Below are 5989 nucleotides of genomic sequence, written 5' to 3'. Positions count from 1 at the left end.
AAGCAGTTACAAACAATCCATAGTGATCATGTTGCTGCCCAACAGCTGCTCTGGGTACATAATCCTTCCCTACTGTGGTAATAAAAGCCCAGAACATATCTCTTGTTGACTCAGGAAGCAAATCATTCCATTGACGCAGGAAGCAAATGACCATGTTCATATCTCAAAACGAGAAGTGGATGCCTATAACTAGAGGGTATACCCATCTTTTTTTTCCAGCAAAAAAAGTGGAGATATATACACTGATAATACAATGGTGCTATAAAATTAAGGTGGCGACAAGTTATTGTTGACAACACAGGATATTGGTTGCAACACAGTCAAAAAAAATGTCCCGTGTGGTGGCTGTAATTGCATGGACAAGCGGACTGCCACCTGGAGCTTCCAGCAACACCTTGGGACCTTTGTTGCACCCCTTCCACAACTACTTTGGCAACCTAGAGAAGCCAGTCTCATGGTAATACTAGGTTTACCATGGGGGCAGAGAGCACAGATTACAGCCTCTGTGTGTTTACCCGTGTGATTCACCATCATTTCCGCCTTCTGTTCCATGTTCCATCCATGTTGGTATTTATTGATTTCTACTGAACAACTTAGGGACACAGGTGGCGCTGTGGTCTAAACCACTGAGCCTAGGGCTTGCCAATCGGAAGGTCAGCGGCGGTTCGAATCGCCACGATGGGGTGAGCTCCCATTGCTCGGTCACAGCTCCTGCTGTTTGAAAGCACGTCAAAGTGCAAGTAGATAAATAGGTACCACTCTGGCAGGAAGGTAAACGGCGTTTCCATACGCTGCTCTGTTTTTGGTGTTCTGTTCCAGAAGTGGCTTAGTCATGCTGGCCACATGACCCAGAAAAACTGCGGACAAACGTCTGCTCCCTCAGCCAATAAAGTGAGATGAGCACTGCAATCCCAGAGTAATTCACGACTGGACTTAACTGTCAGGGGTCCTTTACCTTTTACTGAACAACTATTTTGCACTGATGAACACCATTCTCTCATAAATATGAAGAGGACAATGAAGAGGATAGAAGGAGCAGACATTCTACTTCTGTGTTGATTTAACATGCAAGAGGCAGAGGGGATGAGCATGCTAGCTCTGCTGTCCCTGTTCCCATACCTTCCATCATTTGGAAGGCAAAGATTTGAAGTGTGGAGTTTCCTGTACTTAAGTACTTCCTGTACCATGCAGGCCTCCTGTATGGTCTTCCAGGGTTCTGAACTGGGCAGGGAGCCTCCACAAGGGTGAGCCTGGCTCATAGAAGCTTCCTGTTTGACCTAGCACATCTGGATTCCAAAATCTTTCCTCTTAATTGGCACCATCACTTCTTCCACCTGTGCATGTGGAATTGGCAAAGGGGCTGTTTAGCCTACTTCTCTTCTGTGGTGAGAACAGCAGGCCAGGGCCTATCAGAGATCTCCCCTTTGGTGAATGAACCAAGACACTGACAGAACCTCTGCTGGTTCCACCATTTCATCTTTCACCAGGAAGCTTGGGTTAAGGATCTGCACATAGTGTTGGGTCATTGAGATCCTGTTGAAGTCCCACCCACCCCACCATGCAACAACCTCCCTGCCAGAGCTGAGAAAGGAGCTCTTGGAGATATGGGTGGGTGACTCTGTTAGGTCTCCTTGATCTCTCAGTGGCTTTGGGGACCCATCAACCATTGTATTTTACAGGTCAGCCTTCTGGGGTTGAGGTTGAGGCCATGGTGAGATGTTGATGAGACACTGGTTGTGTTCCTGCCTGTAGGGTGTCTTCCATGGCTGTCAAGCTGTGGAGCATCATTATTACAACTTGTTTCTGAGTGAATGCTTGGGTACTGTTTTCAGATTTTCAGTTTCAACCTAGCTATATAATGTTGAGTGGGTGTGATGAAATTCTCTCTGAATAATTTTAAACGTTAAGAAATATGCAGTGTGTACAACAGCAAGGAACTGTTGACAAGATGGTGACTTATTGTTTACCTGATAGGGGTGGCTGAGGCACACAGCCTAAAGTAGGGGACTTGTTCCACTTGTCCCAGAGTGAGAAGATAGCTATATACAACACACACAACCTGCTGGTGCCACAGTTCTTCCTGTCAGCTATGTGGACGTTGCCGAGGCATGAAGTGTGGCAGAGCTTTCCGAACATTTCATGTTGGCGACACATATTTTTAGACATGCATCGTTTCATGACACAGTAATTCAATTTTACCAGCAAACCAGAGGTTAAACTAACCGCTTTCTAGTCCCAGGAGAAGAGTGGGGAGCATGACACACCAACACACTGCAGCCGACACACTAACGTGTTGCAACACACAGTTTGGAAAGCTCTGAACTATGGGAATTGCCCACACATATGATATGTTAGGATGTGCCTTCAGTGTGCATTTTGCTACTCCTTTAACACAGGAAATTTCAGCAAGTGCCTTAAGCTGATGTGTGTCATCAAAATATTTGAAGGAGCTGACAATGTCAGTGAAATGAATGGCACAAGAAATTGTCACCTTCTGTTTCCTGGAAGAAAAAGAAAGGTATTGTTCGATTTTACTATCCAATTCCATAACAACAGACTCCTTACACGTGGATGATACCATGAGCATTACTAATACTGTCTCTGTTAAAAAATTCCACCAGGGACCTCTGAACTGAAGAAACAAGGAAGAAGCAAAGCATAATTCTCGCTGGGAATATGTAGTGTGTCCTAAATTCAAGAAGCAGATAAATTTCCATTATCTTCTGCTTTCTACGCCTGAATCATGCCATCTTGTGAAATTATTTCAAATTAACTCACTCTGGGCACAGAACATCAAATTGTTGTTTAGTCGTTTAGTCGTGTCCGACTCTTCGTGACCCCATGGACCATAGCACGCCAGGCACTCCTGTCTTCCACTGCCTCCCGCAGTTTGGTCAAACTCATGTTCGTAGCTTCGAGAACACTGTCCAACCATCTCGTCCTCTGTCGTTCCCTTCTCCTTGTGCCCTCAATTTTTCCCAGCATCAGGGTCTTTTCCAAGGATTCTTCTCTTCTCACGAGGTGGCCAAAGTATTGGAGCCTCAGCTTCACGATCTGTCCATCCCGTGAGCACTCAGGGCTGATTTGCTTAAGAATGGATAGGTTTGATCTTCTTGCAGTCCATGGGACTCTCAAGAGTCTCCTCCAGCACCATAATTCAAAAGCATCAATTCTTCGGCGATCAGCCTTCTTTATGGTCCAGCTCTCACTTCCATACATCACTACTGGGAAAACCATAGCTTTAACTATACGGACCTTTGTCGGCAAGGTGATGTCTCTGCTTTTTAAGATGCTGTCTAGGTTTGTCATTGCTTTTCTCCCAAGAAGCAGGCGTCTTTTAATTTCTTGACTGCTGTCACCATCTGCAGTGATCATGGAACCCAAAAAGGTAAAATCTCTCACTGCCTCCATTTCTTCCCCTTCTATTTGCCAGGAGGTGTTGGGACCAGTGGCCATGATCTCCTCTACCCTTACCTTTTCTATCCAGCCTGGTGTTTGACCTCTAATCCATTCATGATGACCACAACTCATAACTCTGACACATGTGCCCATCACCTTACTTTGCAAAATTAGGTAGGATAAGATCTTTCTTCGAACCAGCTGCTTGATTATGCAGTACCTGTATTTCTAATCTTTCAGATTGCACAGTCCTCTTCACCAGACATTTTCAGATGATCATTCCAGGATTCATAAACTTTGTTTTGTTCAGATGGCTAGAGAGTCTGGGCCAAGCACTCCTTCCTCACCCCATCAAATTCCTGTGGCACAACGGCGCTGGCTTGCATTATATGTTTTGCTAAAACTGGTGAAAGTTAATAAGCCTTAATTCAAAAGAAATAATCTAAGAGGTTTATTTATCATGGGCACCTACCCACAAATCACACTACTTAGGTTAGGTATTTTTAAGTGTTTTATTGATTGACAGCCCTAAATATAAGACGTTTTACTTCGGAAACCTGCCAAAGAAATTATACGGAAGTCCTTCTGCAGTGACACCATAGAAATAGCAGGAAGCAACACAGCATAAGTGCTTGCTTATGCTGAGTTATTTTAAAGGCCCCCCTTGTAAAGTCTTTGCTCAGGTCTCTAGCTAGAGACCACTGAGCAATGCAATTAGTTTAATTAACCAAACAAAATGAAATGCAAAACTCTTATGAATAAAATGTTTGAAAGGTCAGCCATAGTCTTGAGTTATATTAACAACATGTGAATGCCTTGTCATTTCATTGCCTGCGTGTCAGACATGGTCATTAAAACGAGAGTGTAATTTATCAAGAAAGCTGTCCAAGTGTGACAGTCTAGCAGACTACATCAGGTAGCTAGCACTTGCTATAAGAAAGATTAGCATGACATTTTTTTTCTAGAATCAATGGAAGCTGAGTACTCTGTGTGGGGGAGTGCACTACACACACAAACACACACTGCATAGTTCATACACAATCTAGATCTATTGCATATTTTGTGCTCCTGAAAAGTGCTCTTTGTCTCCCAAGACAGATGGATGCCAACCAATATGTTGAATCCTGAACCGAAATCTACATTTAATTTTGACTGGTATTTAAAGACTAAGCCCATTCCATATGTTATGACTTCCTCTCTTTGTGATACAAGAACATATGAGGCTTCCCCACACCCACACTTGACGCCGTGTCAGCTCATCAACTTGCAAAATCAAACATCCCTTAAACTAAGCAAGGAACACTCAGGGTCTTGTGTCCGAAGGGCTCGTTCACATTGATTGAAGAAAAGAGAGACACAAATTGGGCAAAAAGAAATGTGAATTTAGAACGTGGAGTGGAACAAAGCACGGCACAATCTAGGGTACAGGAGGTTTCTATGATGTTGTCACAGGAAGTCTGGGATACCTCAGGGTTGTGGGTTCAAGCCCCATATTGGGCTAAAGATTCCTGCATTGCAGGGCTTGGCCAACATGACCTTTGTGGTCCCTTCCAACTCTATGAGTGTGGAAGAAGTGTGGAAAAGGTAGCTAGAGGTGTCATTAAGACTAACCATTAAGACTAACCGACTGTCGCAAAGGCTGTCCTTTCCCTGGCTCTGAGTAATGGATAGAGACAGAAGAATTGGGAGGGGCAGGTTGCCAGGGTTACAGGGGCTGTGATGTCACCACAGGGGGAGGGGGAAGCATCCTTTTGCAGGAATTTTCTGGAAAGGGCAAGAAGGAAGTGGGGACAGACCTCCATGTGGTGCTGGCTGGGAGAAGCTGCACACAAAGACCAGGGAGCATGGCTGGCTTCTGCTCCAAACCCAAGCTTTCTGATGCTATGGGAAAAGCAAGAAGAAATGCTCTTGAGGTATAACATGTTCTTCACTCCCTCCATTCCATCAAGGCTCAAGTATAAATATGTGTAAATGAACCATATTTCATAAAGACACTGCAGCCTTTGCTGTGCCTTGATTTTCCAATGAGAACACAAACCTGGTTTAAGTGCCTGGAACTCCCTGGAATCTTGCTATAGCTCAGCGGAGATTGGGGATGGCACATAACAATATATTTTAATGAAGGCACATCTTGCTGCTAAGGGTCAGCATTTCATTTTTTTAGCTCACATAAACCTCTCAAATGGACACCCCGACCAATTCGTCCATCAGCCAGAATTGTCATTCCTGCTGACATTCATGTCAATTTAACACACACAAAAAGATGGCAAGGGCAGGCTCCAAAAAACATTCAATTTCAACTGTTAAATGTTGGAGAAAAATTCCTCCTATAGGATAGAATGCCTAGTGACTTTTTTTAACCTGGCATTTCACTCATCACCTCACCATGCTATAGTGATGTTGGCCTTGGATTGCTAGTTAAATTATCCTTTGAATAATGACATCTTGATCACCAAGATTATGTCATCTGTTTCAATTTGTTAGCACCATCACTTTTGCTCATCACCTTATAATATTGCATAAAGAAACTCTGTGGTTTTAAATAGATATCAATTTGCATTCTGCAGGTTGTGTAGTCTAGACAAATGTA

This window comes from Zootoca vivipara, chromosome 3 (genome assembly GCF_965207765.1).
Source record: "Zootoca vivipara chromosome 3, rZooViv2.hap1.1, whole genome shotgun sequence".
Classification (NCBI taxonomy): Eukaryota; Metazoa; Chordata; class Lepidosauria; order Squamata; family Lacertidae; genus Zootoca; species Zootoca vivipara.
Note: the sequence above shows the minus strand (reverse complement) of the source record.